At 35.2% G+C, this 18,633-nt stretch overlaps 1 protein-coding gene across 4 annotated transcripts in view; it reads right to left on the bottom strand.

Annotated features, from left to right (window-relative positions):
- The window catches only part of LOC108974365, a 71,998-nt gene that overhangs the window by 9,103 nt on the left and 44,262 nt on the right, over positions 1-18,633 (bottom strand). Inside the window, exon 1 of one of the 4 annotated variants that reach the window (XM_018942134.1) lies at positions 6,593-7,513. The exons of 2 other annotated variants lie outside the window; for them this stretch is intronic. The gene's annotated coding sequence lies outside the window, so the exon portion shown is untranslated. Of the gene's footprint in view, positions 1-6,592; positions 7,514-18,633 lie in introns of those variants that run through there. One more of the 4 variants, XM_018942133.1, reaches the window with a different exon arrangement.

The following is an 18,633-nucleotide window of genomic DNA, read 5'->3' as shown; positions in this document are numbered from 1 at the left end:
ACTTATCCGATTTCTTGTTTATTCTGTTTAGGCCAAAAGTCACGTTTTTATTATCTTTGCAATTCATTTTTGAACTGAATTTGAAGTATTCTTCAAATCTTCTTACACTGGCTTTTAAGAGGTTCAACAAAACAAATGTATAGAATTCAGTTGTCCAGCAAGTAGACAAAATATATTTAAAATGTGTAAATCGAGGGATTTTTAGTTGTATACCATAATATAACAAAAGACTAAATGATTTTGGCATTAAGCTTGATATGGTACAATTGCGCTGAAGAAGACCAATTTTGTATAATTGGATAGTTATACATATTTATCTATTGAGTTGTCTGTTGAGACGCATGCATTTTCCAAGCTTAATCCACTTTCCATGAAAATTGTCCGCCACATTTGCTACCTAAACACTTCTATACGTGGGAAGTGAAAATGTTGTTTTTTTTTGTTTTTTTCATTTTTGAGTGTTTTATGCTTTGTTACGTTGTCTTTTAATTCAACGCAAAAGAGTACTGAAATCGAATCTTAACCTGTACAAAAAACACTCCTCTGCATCTTCTTACTTTATACGTATTTTGTTATTGGCCAACAAATTCATGCATGTAGACACACATTTAAAACCAATTTCAAAATAAGAACAATGAAAACATAAAAAAGTATTGCAAAGTGAAATCTCCAACTGAAGCCATTGCGCTCGATGGTTGTGACTTCTGACTTCTTAAAGAACTGCAGTTAAGCACTCAGACTATAAAAATAAATAAAAGTATATGGTAAATAAGCACAGGCAGCCAGCTACTCTGCGCTGGAAATTGTAGCAGTAATAAAAGTGCACACGAAATGGTAGCAAGTGCATCATGTCGAACAAGCTTGAAGTGCAGAACTGAACGTGGCACCAGGAACATCCAACAAAGAAAGATCGGAAAATTCAAAACACTTACTCAAATTTTGGCTTAATAGCGGGTGAGAGAGTATTAAAAGGCAAGTGCCACTCAAGAGTTATATAGAGTGTATAACTGCAAGCAAATAAATACAGGTAAGAAAGCGCMAAGTTCGGGTGCAACCGAACATTTTATACTTTTCCAACTAGCAAAAATCAGAGCCAGGGAAATACCTCACATACAATCACAAAATGGAATTAAGTCATCTGGATGTTCGAAAGTCCTGATATAAATTATATGATATGARTAAAACACTTCTGTAAATTYCATTGAGATAACCCGAGTATTGGCCAATATACCTCAATGACTGTAAATTTCATTTCATGCAGTATAAAGTCACCAAGACGTTCGAAAATCTTTATATTAGGTATACAGAGGCTCAAGGAAGTATTGACCCCGTTCAACACTGTTTTGATACACTGAGTTACTATTGTCAGGAAAGGACTCTCTATAAATTACAATTGTATATCCCAGACATTGCCCGATATTTTCGGTCAAAAGTCAACTATAGATATTTGGATCCACATTTTCGGTACCATTAAATTTATTAGTAGGCGGGGCTTTAGGTACAATTTAAGTTGCAGACTCACTTAGTTTCTTTACATTTATTCAGAGAGCTTTCGCAATATTAATAGTTTTCAATACCGCCGTTATATGGAGGAAGCGTGGTTATTATCTGATTTTACACATTTTCATGGTATATGAAGAAGTGAAGACTGAAGTATAACTTCAGTGGGTTGGAAGATACGCACATTAAACCATTTACGTCAGGGCTATGCCCACGTTTAATGTATCCTGTACTAAATTGCAGAACAAAACTATTACTGTTATTCTGTTGCAACATGTTGCGGGAGTATACAAATACTTGTAATTATACATACAGAAGTATGTACACACTTATGCACAAAAGTGCGCTTACCCTGAGGACCATTCGACACCGAAAATATGACAAACAATCCTACAACCAAATGAAATAATGGAAAAAAAAATTACAATGGACAATGTTCAGAATTGATTTATTCCCGCAGAGCTCTTTGCCACAACAGCCAGGCCCACAATCAGCCAAAGGCGCATAAAAGAGCTCGTCAAATGGAGTGACAGCAGAAGAGATTCACGCTGCATTGCCATTTTTTTCCACAAGCACGGAGGCACAAACCTTCAGTGGCACTACCAGTAATAATACAAGTATATAGACTACAACAACGAAAGTAATGACAACCGCCAATTGACCATCACTTTCATGATTCACATTCACAACGAAATCAATGCATATTTAAGAAATGTTACATACCAGATCGGAAAAATAACATTTTGTGCACTACCTGACCCTTTTATATTAACGTAAAATAACCAACAACAAAATAAAATCTTTAAGCTTCCAAAGTCTCGAATCGGTCAGACTACGTCAAATTTTCATTTTTATTTTCAACGCTGTAAGCTACCAAGAAAGGCTAACGCAGCATGGCGAAGATGAAACCCATTATTTCTTATCTAGTGTGATTTTGCAACTATTTTACATCCGGCAACTGAAACACCTAGTGCAACCAACTGCAAAAGGATATTATCAGCAACTGCCATARGTATGTAACCCTATGCCTGGGTTTATTTTTCAGGACACGTTGTGCCTTTCAAAGAGTCTGCACTTCATTAAAAGAATGCATTAACACAGATTCTGCTTTAAATAGTCCATCCACTGAACTTTTTGTAATAACGTGAGTACCCATCTAATGACACCACAACTGGATACTGTATGGTCGATGGGTACATCAACAAATATTCGAGAACTTCTTAATGAGGCAAGCATGCAGGGAGCCGTTGAAAAGAAATCCGACATAATTGCTGTTTCCCTGAATGATCAATGTCGCCGTAAATACGTACGTATGTGCTATATACGAGTAAACTTACGTGTAGGGACGTGAGTGTGTCACGTGGGTGGAGTGAGGCCTCGGATTAAACTAGCAAATGGCGACACAAAATGAAGAACATRTCAGTTGCATCGCATTTATGTGCTAGCATCAAAAGAGCAATATACTATATGTTTATCCCTGAGACCTGATGACCTACCAACTGATTTTGCATCCAATACTTGCGCGCGTCTTGCCTTTTGGTTAAATTATCAAAATGAATAGCACTGATTCAATATATACGAATATATATAGAAATGGCACTATTAATAGAGTTCGAATATAATAATATATAGAATATATAATTTTAAGAATTGAATTTTGAAACATTGTAGTCGTCACACACACATATACATACATACATACATCTCTTTCCCGATGTTGTTATAGATCATATTATATTATATTAGACGGTTTAATAATTTGTTATAAAAAAAATAAAACTGTTTCACGGACGGAGAATGTATCTATAACAACTAAGGAAGGTACAAATTTGATGGAGAGTGAGCAATTTTCGAGCTCCTTGTACGGGTTCTTAAAGGAATTCGCTCAGCGGATGTAGTTGTTTAGGAGATATGTAAATTAAACCACTTAGCCCTTTTTAATTTTAAGCCTTCAGGTGCCCTTTGCTACTGCAATGCTCTGTGCCATATTACAGYTGTATGTTTTAATTTAGTGTTTTGCTTTGGCATTTTATAGGTTTTCAATGAATAAAGTTTTGTGGGAATGTCAGTGGCCCGATTACGCCCAACTACGAATTCGTCCTTACTTTTTACCAAGGCATGAGATGTACCGTTAGGTGAACAAATCTCTTATATTCTGCAGCAACATGTTGCAGGAGTATACAAATGCATGGATGGGGCCAAACTACAAGATTTCGCTTAGCTTAAATCTTCTGTACACATATAGATATGCACAAATATACATATCTATATATATACATACATACATATGCATAAGTAAGCGGTTTGGAGTAATTGAACTGAAATTAAGTTTTATTGTTATTGTGCTCAAGCAACCAACCAACTTCACCATCGCCCACCGTCAGTCACCAAAATGATCCTTTTTGACTTGCGCTTTATGTATTTTATTAAAYAACTTTTACAACATTTTACATAATCGCCATAACTGGCGCGGGCAAATCCCTCAAGTATGTCCCAAAAGGGTAATAGGTCCTTTAGTAGACTGCTCCGAATAAGCTGTTGTGCTACAAGTAAATTGTTGTGAGTGCAGGGTTCAATTGCCAAGGACCATAAGCACAYATTTATACTCGGTCACATGGAAGCAAGGAATTTTAGGTATAATTTGTACCCTCAGTATTTTTGGTATTTATAAGCGTCTCGTTTAGGGTGTCTGCTCACTTATATGGGAATATTTGGTTGAGTGTATCTGCTTACAATCTGTTACTTAGCTTAAAAGCTTCACATTTTTGAGAGTATCGATGCTGCTGTATGTGCCTGTGGATGTATACATACAAAAGAATAACGTTTCATTTTCGTGTCCTTGAGGAAACATATTCATTATCTCCTTGCTGAATTTGTTATTGTGCTATTGTCTCCGATAGACAGCCGCTCTGTGGTATTTTTGCGTTTATAACTGTATGTATCTCAGAAGACTTTGTGTTTGCCGATTCTTCGCACCATTTGAGCCTTTTCACTTTCTCAGAAATAATACGAAATTTATTGTGCAGATTCAAGTATATCCTCATGGGAATAATTATGATGATATAAAATTAGAAATGGATTTCATAAGTGACACGGTAAATGGTGACGGCTACAAAGTTATTTTCAGTTTAATTGGAAACAGATTTCGCACAGAAACTGCGGGTATTTGAAAGGCCTTRAGTTACCTCTTAAATTGCTAAACATCAGCGTTGTAACGATAAAGTGAGGAAAACTACAGTTATTTCTGAGACACATATGCGTTCCTGTGTTGACATGTAAATTTATGTCATTATGATAATTTCCGTACGAAGCAAACTTTTAAATTTTTAAAAACTTAGAGACTTTACCATATAGAAGTGTGCAGTTTCTAATTTTTTCTAACTACGATTAAGGTTATCTTCCCTACAATTACAGGCTCTCACTAGTGCAAGTGTAATCATTTTCTTTTGTCGCGAGACCGAAATCGTTAAAAATCTGAAGCGAGTGTTGAAATCTCAAGGTTCATCAGGATTAACTAAGGGCTGTGTCACATGTATGCGGTGTCTATATGTGTGTATGTATGCTTGTAAGAATGTTCATCTGCARGGTAACCAGCAGAGGTTACATTAATTTAAGCTTCTCCTTCCGAAGTTAAATTTATTGTGTACTAAAGCTTTTAATTTGGGATTTATTCGTTGGTATTTACATTCGTTACGAAAGCGTTTGAGAGGTGTTGTTACACATTTCTTCACTCACCTTCAGACAATAATTTCGTAAAACCTTATATGTGTGCGTTTAATTTACAGTTTGATCCTATGCCTGAATGAAAATTTAGTTAAGCAGGGCTTATACGATTGTAGCAAGTCAAAGCGTTGAAACTACTACCATTTTACATGCAGATACACTCATAAGTTATGTATGTCTTGCAAGCAGAAAGATGTGATGTCTGAAATAATGCGGATGCTTAATCAATTAAGGTAAATGCTTTATCCACAAACTTAAATTAACATTTATGAGGTTGAATGCTTTACATGTATAAGAAAATAATATGCTGAAAATTATAGTGACTTCATAGGCGCTTCTGGAAATATTATGTGGGTACCAACTAGCGCTCTTAAAATTATTCATATACCCTGAAAATCGATTATTCGAATGCTCGTATGAATATTAACCGATTAATATTGCGACTATTCGAATAGTTGCTCTGCTGCGTGTATTTGAATAAATGAAAATTGTTTGAAACCCATGCAGCCTTTGATTTTCTGCAAAGTTTCTATAAACTTATATACGTAAAATAGTTTTTAGAAGTTGAACGCTTACTATTCTAATAGTCCACAGCGAACGGTTAATCAGATAGTCGAAAATGAGCGATTAATCGAAAAGTCGTCGACTACCCGGGTACTCATAGCTAAATATTGTTATTCGAATAATGCCCTATCCGGTTAATCCGGTTAGTGACTTAGTCGAATACCAAAAGTTCTAGTACCAACGATATTGAACTAAAAGTAAAAATTATCAAGTGCTCTGACTAAAGATTCGTCAACTATCGTAACATCAACTCCAGAAAGCTAAAACTGTAATGAATTACTAATGTAAATATTATCATTAGAACGCTCGACATATGTATAATAATTTATTCCATTTATGAGTTCTCCCAAGTTGAGTTATTGGCTCTTTGCTTATTACCCTCTTTGATTTATTTGCCCGTTATTCACATTTCAAACCTTGCATTGTTTCACAATTAATATAATTAAGCAAGTTTCCAGCTTTATTTGAGAATGTACATATATGTTTTGATACCTCTCTGCTAACGATGCTAAAGAAGTGGAGCAATAGTTTTCTTTTCCTTGCTCCGAAATATTATATAAATAATAATATTCCTGCGAGAGGACAATCAAGAACCGTCGTCCATTAACGTACATGATACTTGGTTTGTGCTTTGCTCAACTAATAATAAATTACATTAGTTTCCAGAAACTTTATTACTTACTTATTTTAGTGCAACAAATAATTAATGTGACTGAAGATAAGCAGCCCGCTAAATAAATATGAGCTAATATTTCAAAGAAGAAAGCCACAGAAATTAATTAAAAGCACTTAGCGTATAACTTACGATCCATAGCGATAACGGTGGTGGGGTTAGCTGTTATTACTCCGGAAATCCTTAATCGARTCTCGTTTTGTAAGCAAATATTTAACACATTGGAATTGAAATTGGACTATCCCTTGCAGTTAGTTCAGCATATACATATATCATGTGCATATAATCGCTTGAGGGATTCACACTGTATCGTTAACAAAATAATTTTTTTTTATTCCATAGAAGAAATATTTCACATTTGATTTTGATTTATTTTTTATTTCGTTAAAACCGCTAACGACGAGCAGTTATAACTCTTTTTCATTTGCAAAGCGCAAAGTATTGCACATTATGTATGCACTTATTCATCTGACATATTCACAAATATCTGGCTCTCATGGCCTCTTTCACTGACGCACAAATTAATTGCAATTAATACACAATATATTTTGTTATTATAATTATTTATAAATAAAGTTTAATTGCCATAAGCTGCAAATGTTTGGAACGAATGAATGCTTCGTAGATTTCCGTCGCGGAGTCGCAGATAATCGTTCGACCGAAATTCAACTTTATTTGTGGTTTCTTTATTTGAAGATATATTTTCTACTCCTTTACATCCTCTATTCAATGACAATTGTTGCGTTTCACTGAGGTCTCAACTGATTAATATTTTCGCCTTACTTTTTCTGAACTTCATTTAATCGCGCCAATCAGTCAACTGAAGATTGTTCAATAGTCGTCGGAGCTTTTATAGGCGTCCTTCTAAAAGGAGAGTGCCGATTTTCCAGTGATTTCATCTCACCGTTATTCTCATTCAGTTATGCGGCTGCGCGGATAAAGTTGAATTGTTTTGTGTAGCCGGCTTTTTATCTTCTTCTTCTATTCAACACTTGACGCGAGTGTGTTGCTTGTACCGCTTTCAGTGCTGAGGTTTCAATTCCCGCCCCATTGATGATTTTGTTTACATTTTTCATAAGATTTCATTAGCATGTTGGAGCACGTGCTTCGACATATGCTCAAGTAGCTGGGTGCAGGCGCTACACTTCTAAACAATCTAGGTGAAGCACACCCACTTGCATGGCCCCTGTCGCACACCCCGGAAGTAGCATGGAGCACGTATCTTAATACAACACTTCCCTGGGCACGCGGATCCGACAACCCTTACCTGTTTAATTATGCTTCTGCCATATATCTTTTAAATGTAATCTCAKTTGGACAAAACGATTTAATGCGTGGATTTGAGAGGCGAAAATAGTTCSAAGCCAGGATGAAGCCTATAGAAACGCGCAAATGCGGTCCTGAAAGATATTAAACACAATGCTTTGAACAAATTTGTATGAGTGTACATTTTCTTGCCTTTCATTTAGCTCCTATGTATATTAGGTAGGAGACACTGGAAGAATTACCGATAGTGAGGCCACAGAGCATTATTACTTCAAAAATAAGCTATTACACATAAAGCATGTACAAATATATGTTTGCAAATATATAACTATTACGTCTATCAAAACAGTTTTATTTTGGTTTCGACATGTGTAACTCTAAAACAATTGGCCAAGCAGCCAACACCTGTTGTACTCACTACACAAAACCACATTGTCGTTGTTGTAAAACGCATATTCGAGCTCACAACAATAAATGCTTATTTATGAGTATGCTTTTGAATACAGTTAACATTTGGCAAGAGAGCAACAGCAGAAACCACCACAATGACAATAAGAACATTGCCCGCAGCAATCTTGACTAAGTTGGCTGTCAACTGCGCTGTGATTTATCGCTCTCGAGTTAAGCGTAGAAAGGTTAATTTTTAATCCCTTTTAGTGGCTTAAGGCGTCTTGAGTGGAGATTAGAGTGCAACAATGCCAACAGTAGCCGTCAGTGAATTTGAAAGCGCGAATACGCAGGACGGGCGGCAAATACGAAGGGAGGACAGTGGTTGCGTGCAAATCCCAACTGGAATAGGTGGTGGTCATTTGGCTTGCTTGAAATTAAATAGAAAATTCTATGTATGTATACGTTGTTACGTAACATACTAATAAAAAATAACTCTAWATACATGTGTCGTTTAAAATAATATCTGATAATGTTCTGGCCGTTTTTAAATATAGAGTGCCATCAGAAGAAAAGTGGTGACGACCTTATGAAAAGTAATGGTTTAAATTTACATTTACTTTAAAGCATGGAAATGAATAGTTTCATACTATAATAAACTAAGTTTCGTCTGAAGTGTTGAGTCTAAGTTCTTAATATAGATAGGTACCAAGTCGATGCAATACGATAATATCAGATAAATATGTTACATATATGAAAACATGGCAAAACTCAGTTTTGTTGTTCAATTTCATCTCTTAGGCAATAATGTGTATGCACATGTTAACATACTTACTAATGAATGTATGTTTATAACAAGAACACTAACTAACAATAACTTCATTTCATAACAACTAGCCAGAAACACCTTGTATGTACTATACAGCAATCGGTTGCCAGTTATTAACACCTTCCTTTATTTTATTTAAATGTTGAACATTTATTGAGGATTTAATACTTAAATTTAATCTGATGTTCAGTTAATATGCTTGATGTTTTTGTTTTAGTATTATTTTTGAAATAAATGTTTCTTATTATTTATTTCTTACCAATTCTAGCATAATACTACTACATTTCTGAGACATCAGCATGTTGCTTGGAGGGAAAATATCCTGTAAGCTGACTAGTTGGGCTTTTGGTTCATTCCGATAGCAGAGTAGAATTTACCTAGTTGCTTTGACTGCAGGGTGTAGATAAATATCTGTGTCTTTGTGCCATTTAATCACTCAGTTCTTCTTCGTCTCACTTGTCGTTCTCCGCTTGCCCTTTAGGATCATTGATTTCCATTCTAGCATTCACGACTGAGCGCATTTTCGCTACGGCGGAATGTGAAAAATTCCCATGGAAGAATTCAAAATTTATATCGCAGGTGTAAATGTTTGTGTGCGCAAATGACAAACCTCAGGGACAATGTATTTCCTTCTTCCGCATCATTCGTCGTAACCATGTGAACTTTCATTATCTAAAAAGTATGTGCATACCTCACAAGTAGACAACACACTTGATATATTTATTCATTTGTTGGTAAGACCCGTGAATAAGTATCTCTGCATTACACTCTTTGTCGCATTCGCATTTCTGTTCGGCACACTCATGCCGTAACTAAATTCACTTGCAGTTTGCTTTGCCTTTTCGAATTGTGAGAGTTTGCAATTGTTTTTCGTAAATAATATAGTATAGTACTATTGTTAGAACTCCCCACCTATTTAAATGCATTTTTGTTGCTTCTTTCGCAGGCCATATTTGCTGAGTACATATCTTTAAGACACACTCGACTCCTCATCAAACCAATTCCAGTCGCAACTTTTTCTGAAAAAGTCATTTCAACCACTTCATTCCAGCACACAATCATTGTAGTTTCATAAATATGTACAATATAAGTAAGTCCAAGAGGCGGTAAGKGGGCGTTCATTAAATTATGCGACCGTGAATGCTTTGTAATTTTCAACTCTAATCCATTATTCGAAAATGGTTGATATAACACAGTGAATCTACTATTTCGAAATTACTATCTACTTCCAGAAAGGATATCACTTGTTTATGCGTCCGCTTAGGTAACATAGAATAATTTAATTAATTTATAACGGGCAATTTAATTACTTATTAATACTTATTTTCTATCAGTTTATGATATCTTAAACAATTTAATTTTTTTTAGTCGTTGTTAAAAAACGTTGCGGTGGTCGTTTCACAGCAGGCACGAGGAATAGTCTTCCCCTAGGAAGAAATTGTCCAAATAAAAAACAACTTGTCTTCTGCAATACTTGCATRTGCTGAGGGTTACCATTTCAACTATGTTAAAGCAACTTACCGGTTAATTGGCCCGTAAAATGTTTACATTTCATTAATTTCACTTTCTCAGGCTTATCAGTAAACAACAAAACTGCTATGTTTCTGGCATGCCCTTTATAAGTATCCCAAAATTCTTGTTAAAAAAATTAGTTGGAATCGAAGGAAATAAATATTAATTCTGAATCCGTTGATGCTGAAAATGTCACTCATTCCATCACTACTTCCTTTCGTAACTTTAGCGACGCTATTAAAGTTTTATGGAGCGCATGAGTGGAAACAAGCGCACTCCCTTGCACAGCCATACCATATATATTTACATACAGATTTATCTAGTCGTTATTCATACCACACAATATCACTGTAACAACAAAGGCGAATAGCAATGATAGCAGCAATAGCAGAAATGTTAATGAGCCCTGACACTTTGGAAAGAAAAAATGCCACTTTTGCCAATGTTAAAGTGAAAGAGAACTGGCTGCAGTTTGATTTATGGGGAATGAATACATATAAGCGGAATGGAGGTTGCTGCGTGTCAGTATCTGCGCTGATTTCAGAAATCAACGAAGCGTGAAGTATGAGGCTTTAAGGCTTTAAAGAACAACCAAATAGAGCAAAATATGCGACATATCAGATTGCAGGAGAGGATCGGCCGGCTACTGTTTCYTTTCCAAGCTCGCTTGCTAAGCAAACAGTCCTTATGCTCGTAAAAATTGCGTAAGTATGCCTTACCAGTAATTGAGTTCAAAACGAAGTCCACAGCTTAGTTGGTTATTCTGTTATTAAAAACTGCCAGTACTGCTTGAACCTACAGTCAGTCWTTCTTGGAATGTCCAAAATGAGAAATGGTTTGACAATTTAGTTATTTGTGGGAAGACCATAGGCGGCAGTCGCTTAATCATTCGAGAAGCCTATATGTACATACTTTTTTATTCATATGTATATAAGTACATGTAACTACAATAAATGGTCTTGAATGGCTTTTAATTTGGCAACTGTTTAACTCAGGCTTGCCTTAAGCGTTTAAGCAAATTAATCATTAAAATGAAGTTAGGACGACAAAGGAAGGAACTCGATTTATGTTTGTAGAATTTTAATTTTTAGGACAATGTAGAATAACATGCTATTTTGTCTTCGAGAAAAATTGAGTTGAAGTTGGAATAGAGTTCAGTATTCTGAACACGTAAAGTGACCACTGRCATGAACATTGTACAAACCGTTAAACAAATGAGAAGCTAACGGAGTACAGGGACGGGGACAGGGACGTATTCTTAAACTTCTGCCAATAGAATTTGGTTGACTGGTTTGGTGAATTTTCCTTTTAAATATTTCTTTATGACCGTGCTTGAAACAAACATATTAACATCTAAACGCTATACTCATAAACTTTATTACATAATTTGTGTTCCCTGAACATTTTTTGTACAAATCACATAAGCTCCTACTGCAAAAATGCCGTAATATCAATATAGACTGTTATATTCCGTGTCTTCAAATAGTTTGTTCWTGAATCTAGATTATCAAGTAAATGCGTACTCGAAATAGAATAATATAAAATTTATAAAATAACATAAAAAAATATCAATATCTTAAAAACTGAAGGAATAGTTCTCTTATATAATGTCATTTGGCGGGCATAGCTAAATCGACTCAGCTGGTTATGCTTATCGTTTAGATATAYATTTYATAGAGTCTTCGGYATTTTCTTGTGGTTGTTACATATGTACACCGCGGCAAAGATCTCAAGATTGTTTAATGGTGGGGAACACCACTCTTGGCACGGCCTGTTATACAGTAGATAAACATTTCGAAAAGTCATTCAGTCAACCCAAAATAATTTTTCAATATTTGAACGCTCACAAATCTATATAAATATGTATCCAAATAAAGGAATTTAGAAAACACCCTCAGTTACAACCACATACGGCGAACAGACAATATTGATAAACAGCTTGAATTGCCTATTCCCTGCACTTCAGAGTATTCTGTAAACATTCCCAACCTTCTTTCTTCCCTTCTTCTCTTCCCTATTCATACTTATTACAAGTATACCGCCTTAGGCTTAAAACCGCAAACCATTCGTTTGCCGCGTTARCGCTTATAAGCTCTATCCAGCCGAATATTCTTATCTACATACGTATGTATATCATTTTTGCATGTATTAGCACTTGTGGCCACACCACCCTAGCAAGCGATTCAACAGGAACAGTAGCAACACAAGCACTGCCATCAATTGCTTCCTTTTTGTGTTTTTATGAATATTTTTCTTTGATTCCCCGAGCAAAGCAACAATTTCCGAAATTAGCCTATAATGCAATTTGGGGCGCAATTTCGCCAGATAGCCGAGGGAAAAAATCATTGTATGCGAAGGCGCTTTTACTGCTTTTGGTGCCGCGGGGACCATATTGGATAATCTTAATATTATGTAAGCATTTCGTGGATTATTTAAGCCACTTTTTGGGTAAGCATATTTGCATACAGATAGCGGTTTTAAATGTCGCCCTTTAATATGTCATATTATAAACGATAATTATATACATAAACGATATGTTTGCGGTACGAGATATGAGAGCCTTTTCAAGCCTTCTCAGCAATGACTTGTGCGTTAAGTATACGCCCCATATGCTGTCGGCATACTTAGCTACCGGCTTATGCTATGGTAATAATTATAGGAGCACGAGTATGGAAAACGAGCAATGCTCTATGATAAAATTTTGGATTATTTGAGATTTAAGAAATACGCTTTTAGCTTGAAGAAGTTCATATTTTTAAATTGGTAACATAATTTCGTTTGTGGCAATATAATACTAGCTCCCCTTGTATAAATCTGAAGCCTAAAAATCACATTATCTTTCAATTCATCGCAGACGGATGATTTCACGTTAGATCTCCAAGATTCAGTTGTACTTGCCCCTCTCCATATACCACATTTATACATATACGTATGTATGTATGTTTGTCAGAGAAATGTAAATGACTTCAGTCATATAATTCCAAATATTCATACAATAGGCGAGTATCGTATACTTTGCTAATTCCTTAAAAGTTTMCAGCATATTTATTTCAAAATATCTCCTCCGGTTTTGATTTCCTATACAGTCAATATCTTAAATATCGCATACGAAATTCATGGCCGCAAATTATATCGCAACAAAAGAAGTTATCTCCGCACTAATTGCTGAAAACATCTCTCTAGCATGTCTACAAGCGAAGTTTTGATTTACATTTATGTATTTTTAACGAAATAATTAAAAGAATGTATGTTCGTGTTACATTTTATTACATAATTACGAATTTCCTTTTTTCATCCGATATTACATGTTAGTTAGAGAACTGATTTTTTTTTAGTTTATCTTTTTGGTTTGGAACTAATAGGCTATCTTGAATGCGCCCGAACATTTACCCGACAAACAATGGACTAAATATACCACAACCAAAATGTTTCAACGAGCACAACAATTTAARAAAGGAGAGTTGGGTTCAAATGGTCAACTGCCCCATTCGGCGGATGTTATCAATCCTTTCCAGACTCTTCCAATAGGATTTTTTTCTAAATTTTACTGCAATCGACGATGAAATGCGCAGAGAGTGGAAGACATTAGATAGTTGGCATAGAGATAATGGCAGCGCATGTGCGGATAACAGCGAGCATGCCGGTTCAATTTGGTTAGTTTTTGATTAATAATTCATTTACGGAAATAAAACAAAAAATTGTAAGCCTGTAAATAATATACCAATTTATGATGACTTTGAAAACTATGTTTGTTTTCGTATTTCTCTTTGCTCTCGAAGTCTTTGTATTGCAACAATATTTATTAGCAATATACATATGTAACAAACTTTTCACTTCTTAAAACTCTTCCCCACTACAAGCTACACTACAACTACAACTGATGGACCACTAGAGAGGAGCAAAAAAATAAAATAAAGGTTAATCAGTGGTCCGGCAACACTATGACTAGTGCCGTTATTTGTATTTATAAGYTGAGGATATGCGTGTGTTTATGTGATTTCATACTTTCAGGTACCTAAGTTTGTGCCACGTGGCTATCGTTACTTAAATTCAYCTATGGAGAAATTCTACCGAGACTTTAGAGAAAAATTATTGTCCTTTATTGTTTAATTTAATTGCTCAGTCTAATTCAATAGAAACTTGACATCTGTCTGCAGTTGCGAACTTTTGCGCACAAAGTCAAGGGTGAACCGCAGCAACTACAACAATCAACTGTGTTTATCCGGTTTCGCAATCACACTCTTACTCTGTCGAGTTTAGTATCATTACATATCGGTCTGCTGTTGTACAATTAAATATGTCGTTTTCATGATGAAGTTAACTGTTAACTTATTGTGTGGTTACTTACAGCCTTGTGAGCTTTCCGCAATGRCAACGATAAAACTAAGGAAAGACCGGGGGTCCAAAGCCTAACTTTTTGTTAATGTACCAACACAGACACTGTAGACAACGACGAAATGAAAGCAAAATGATAGACGTTGAGATGGACCTTGCATCCACAAATCGTCCCTGGCCCATAAAACTTTACTAACCAGTGCGGTTGTGTCCGGCTGATAGCAGCAGGTGTCTAAGGTAGCCGGTTGACGATCTAAACGCCATTATAAGAGCGAGAGACGATAGTTGGCCCATTTCCATTTAGTTGAAATCACAGTAAATAATTCAAGAATCAATCAATTTCGAGAATCTACATCTATAGTACATCTAAAAATTTTCAACCAAACTTGGTCAGATTTGTAGACAAATATCAATTATACGAACTCCTTTAATACTTCTATATGTCCTAATCACACTTCATATAATGATTTTATATGTTTACTTAATATGTAATTTCATAGATTTTCGATTTAGATCATTTTATATAAATTCGACGATGTGAAACCGCAGTCCAAACGAAGAATCGTAGCACTTCAAACAAGCATAAGCCAGTTTTTAATAATAATAGCGCTGCAAAATGAACAAAATTGTCAACATAGCCGATATTGTCGCGAGATGTAGATTCATAGAAATTTTGTCAGCTTCGCGACGATGAGCCCAATTCAGGGTCAATGTATATTCAAAAATAAAAATAAACAAATATTTATATTAATTTACTGTTTTCTTTACCTTAAAGGTGTGATGTAAAAGATTTTTAAAGTCCGTCTTTACGTTCTTCTCATCCGGACCCAATATACCAAATGATGTTGATTTTAATCGATTTGAAATTTCATTCAATACCGTAGGTGTTATTCAAYAACATTTTTTTGAAGAAAAATGTTCCTTTAGCACTTACAAAGCTGCGAGAATATGTAATGTTTGGTTCTTCCAGAACTTTGCGACCTTTGGACACACCTATGTATGCTTAACGAAAACTAATTTCGAAATTGAAATTATCCTTTGAGCTTCTATGGAAGAAGACGGCGAATAAAGAGATTATAACATATTTAATTTATGATAAAAAAAGGAGGTAAGTGTCTATTGAAGTTTATTGGTTTTGGTCGTTGCCAAATGCATGACATATCAAAAGTTCTGTTTAATTGTATGCAACTTAAATTATTTTGTCCTTTGTTTATTTGGCTTCTGACGGTTTGTGCACAGCATTCATAGTCAATTTACTTGATCTCCTCATCTATCTGTTTACAGTTACCTATACTTATATCTACCTTAGGACCGTAAATGATAACGTGTTGCCATTGTCCTATGTACTGTGTTATATTGTCAATTTAAGGTCAAGAAAATAACCAAGGCTCACAGGCAGTATTTCACTGTAGTTATACGCCTACACATACATACATACACATAAAGGTAAAGATTTRCCTCGATTGCCATGGCAATTACCCATAAAGAAGCCTTAAGTGGTAGTGGTATGCCAATTATACCAGAGAAACCTCCATTGGAGATCTACTTCGGTTGAGGGAAGTATGTAGTCCAACTACACACATCCATGTATAATTTTAAGTGATGAGTTTTGCAATAAATGTCAGCAATCAATATTACGGTTTACTCATAAGACGAGCAATATTACAGGGTTATGTATGGCAGGTATTTGCATGGAAAATTATTTGATTGCTTTTAAAATGTAATGAAGTCTATTTCTACTCCATTTACCATTTCAAATTTTCAACTGTTAGTTAATGCAGCTRCAACATAAGCTCCTCGAGCTACCTACGTTCACTCCATTTTTGTTGTGTCAGCTGCATGATGAAGTTGTTATTTTACTTAGATGTTGGCAGGAATGTCGAAGTTTTATACTCGTACGAAATCGTTTGGAGCAAAGCAGGGCAGCATCAGTGTACTGCGTAMGAAGGATTTCTGCTTATATGCATCTCTGACTCGACACCACAACAATAATGTTTTGTCGAACAGGGTTGTTTGCAGCAACCACGCATGAAGCATGAATTAGTGGGATTACTGGGTCAAGATGYTTGCGTGCACCTTAACTGCTAGGCTGCAGAGTTGTTACTCTGCTGATTTACGGGTCTACAGGCCTGCAGCTCTACATTCTTACTACTCGCACTATTTCGTTTGTAGCAAAGCGTAGTAAGTGTATTTAGACTTTTACACTTCTACCATTCTTCTGCTCGCTTATGTAAATGTGCTGGTTATTATAACACTACTCAAATACAGGAGAGTGAACACTAAATCAGCAATTTATTTAAAGTGTCGCTTTGCGTATGTTGGACCTTTTCTTATTCCCTGAGCAGGTAACGATGTTTGTAACCTCGGAATGGAATTATCGGAGACCCAATAAAGTTTATATATACATGTTCAGCGTGACGAGCTGAGTCGATTTATCCATGTCTGTCTGTCCGTCCGTACAACCGTCTGTTTGTATATACGCAAACTATTGCAAGCTATTTGAAATAAAGTGTTTGTATGTGGAAAACTCTTTTATTCGAAGAGATATTTTCACCAAGGCAACTTGGCAATCTCTGAAGAAATTGTTCAGATCGAGTAATTATAGCATTTAGCCGCCATACCAACTGACAGATCGAACTTACTTTGTATTTGGGAAGGGTATTACAGCTTCAGTGCAAGCTTTCAATGAACATATATATGTATGTATTTCTAGATGTGCACGGCGTGCGTATATTTATTGTGAATGTGATATGCCACTCAATACAATTATGGAGGCGCAAGTCTTCTGTAATATGGAATGACGGTTCTTAAAAGTGCTGAGCTGTAATTACATTCTAGTTTTCCGAAAGTATATTTTGGAATACAACAATTACAACTGATTACTCGGCTCTACAAAAGATTTTGCTGCCGTGGATATAGTACATATATATGTGATGTTTTCAACTGTCCGGAATACGAATTTACATATTCATTAAAGTATTCATTGTGATATTATTTTTTCGTTGCATATATTATATTTCGATCAATTATCAGTTTCTAAGTAATACGAATTATTTTTAATGTTATGATTAGGGTTYTGCACACTCTTTTCGCGAATACGAACATCACTTGTGACTTACTTTCACTCTAAACCGGTTTACCGCAAATATTAGAGAAATTATGTGGACCCTTCATTAATAAAAATCTAACGTGAAGATATGTGGAGTTTCAGTCTACAAAATACCYATTATGTGGAGGGTATTGATCGAGCTAAGAATGAGAAATTTGTCAAAGCTTTGAACACGGAGGAAGATTGTTTAACCATGGTTGTACTTGTAGAAAAATTTCAAAGCTTAGTAAGAAATAGTTGAAAGGTGGACAATCTTTATGGTTCTCAGATACGGCAATTTAGAAAGATACAGGTTATGACTGTTCCTGAAATGGAAGCGTGGAAAATCTTATTCTGATAGTCAAAAATATTTTTAAGTTACCATAAAGCACCTAATTATGAAGAAATGGAGAAAAATTTGCTGACTAACTGTCAGGCTCTAGCAGCAAATATGAGTATCAAGTTAGACTACTTCCGCAATCATGCATTTTATTCAAATATGAAATATGTTTTGGACATTTGTTCTACTCTTTACTTCGATGTACTCTTATTTTTCGAAAAAAAACTAACATTATAAATATATATGTTATTTTGTTTATGTCATTTGATTTTTGTAATGTAAAATGGAAGTAAGGATTTAAAACTTCATGATTTGTGACCACAATATATCCAAAACTATTCTTATATCCAGGGTAACAAATGGGAAGAAATYTCCGATACCAAATATGAGTATCAGTGATCCCTACTTTCACTATG

The sequence above is a fragment of the Bactrocera latifrons genome, unplaced genomic scaffold, assembly GCF_001853355.1.
Source record: "Bactrocera latifrons isolate USDA-ARS-PBARC rearing strain unplaced genomic scaffold, ASM185335v1 scaffold_55, whole genome shotgun sequence".
In the NCBI taxonomy this organism is placed as follows: Eukaryota; Metazoa; Arthropoda; class Insecta; order Diptera; family Tephritidae; genus Bactrocera; species Bactrocera latifrons.
The sequence above is the reverse complement of the archived record's forward strand: the minus strand, read 5'-3'. Positions and strand labels throughout refer to the sequence as shown.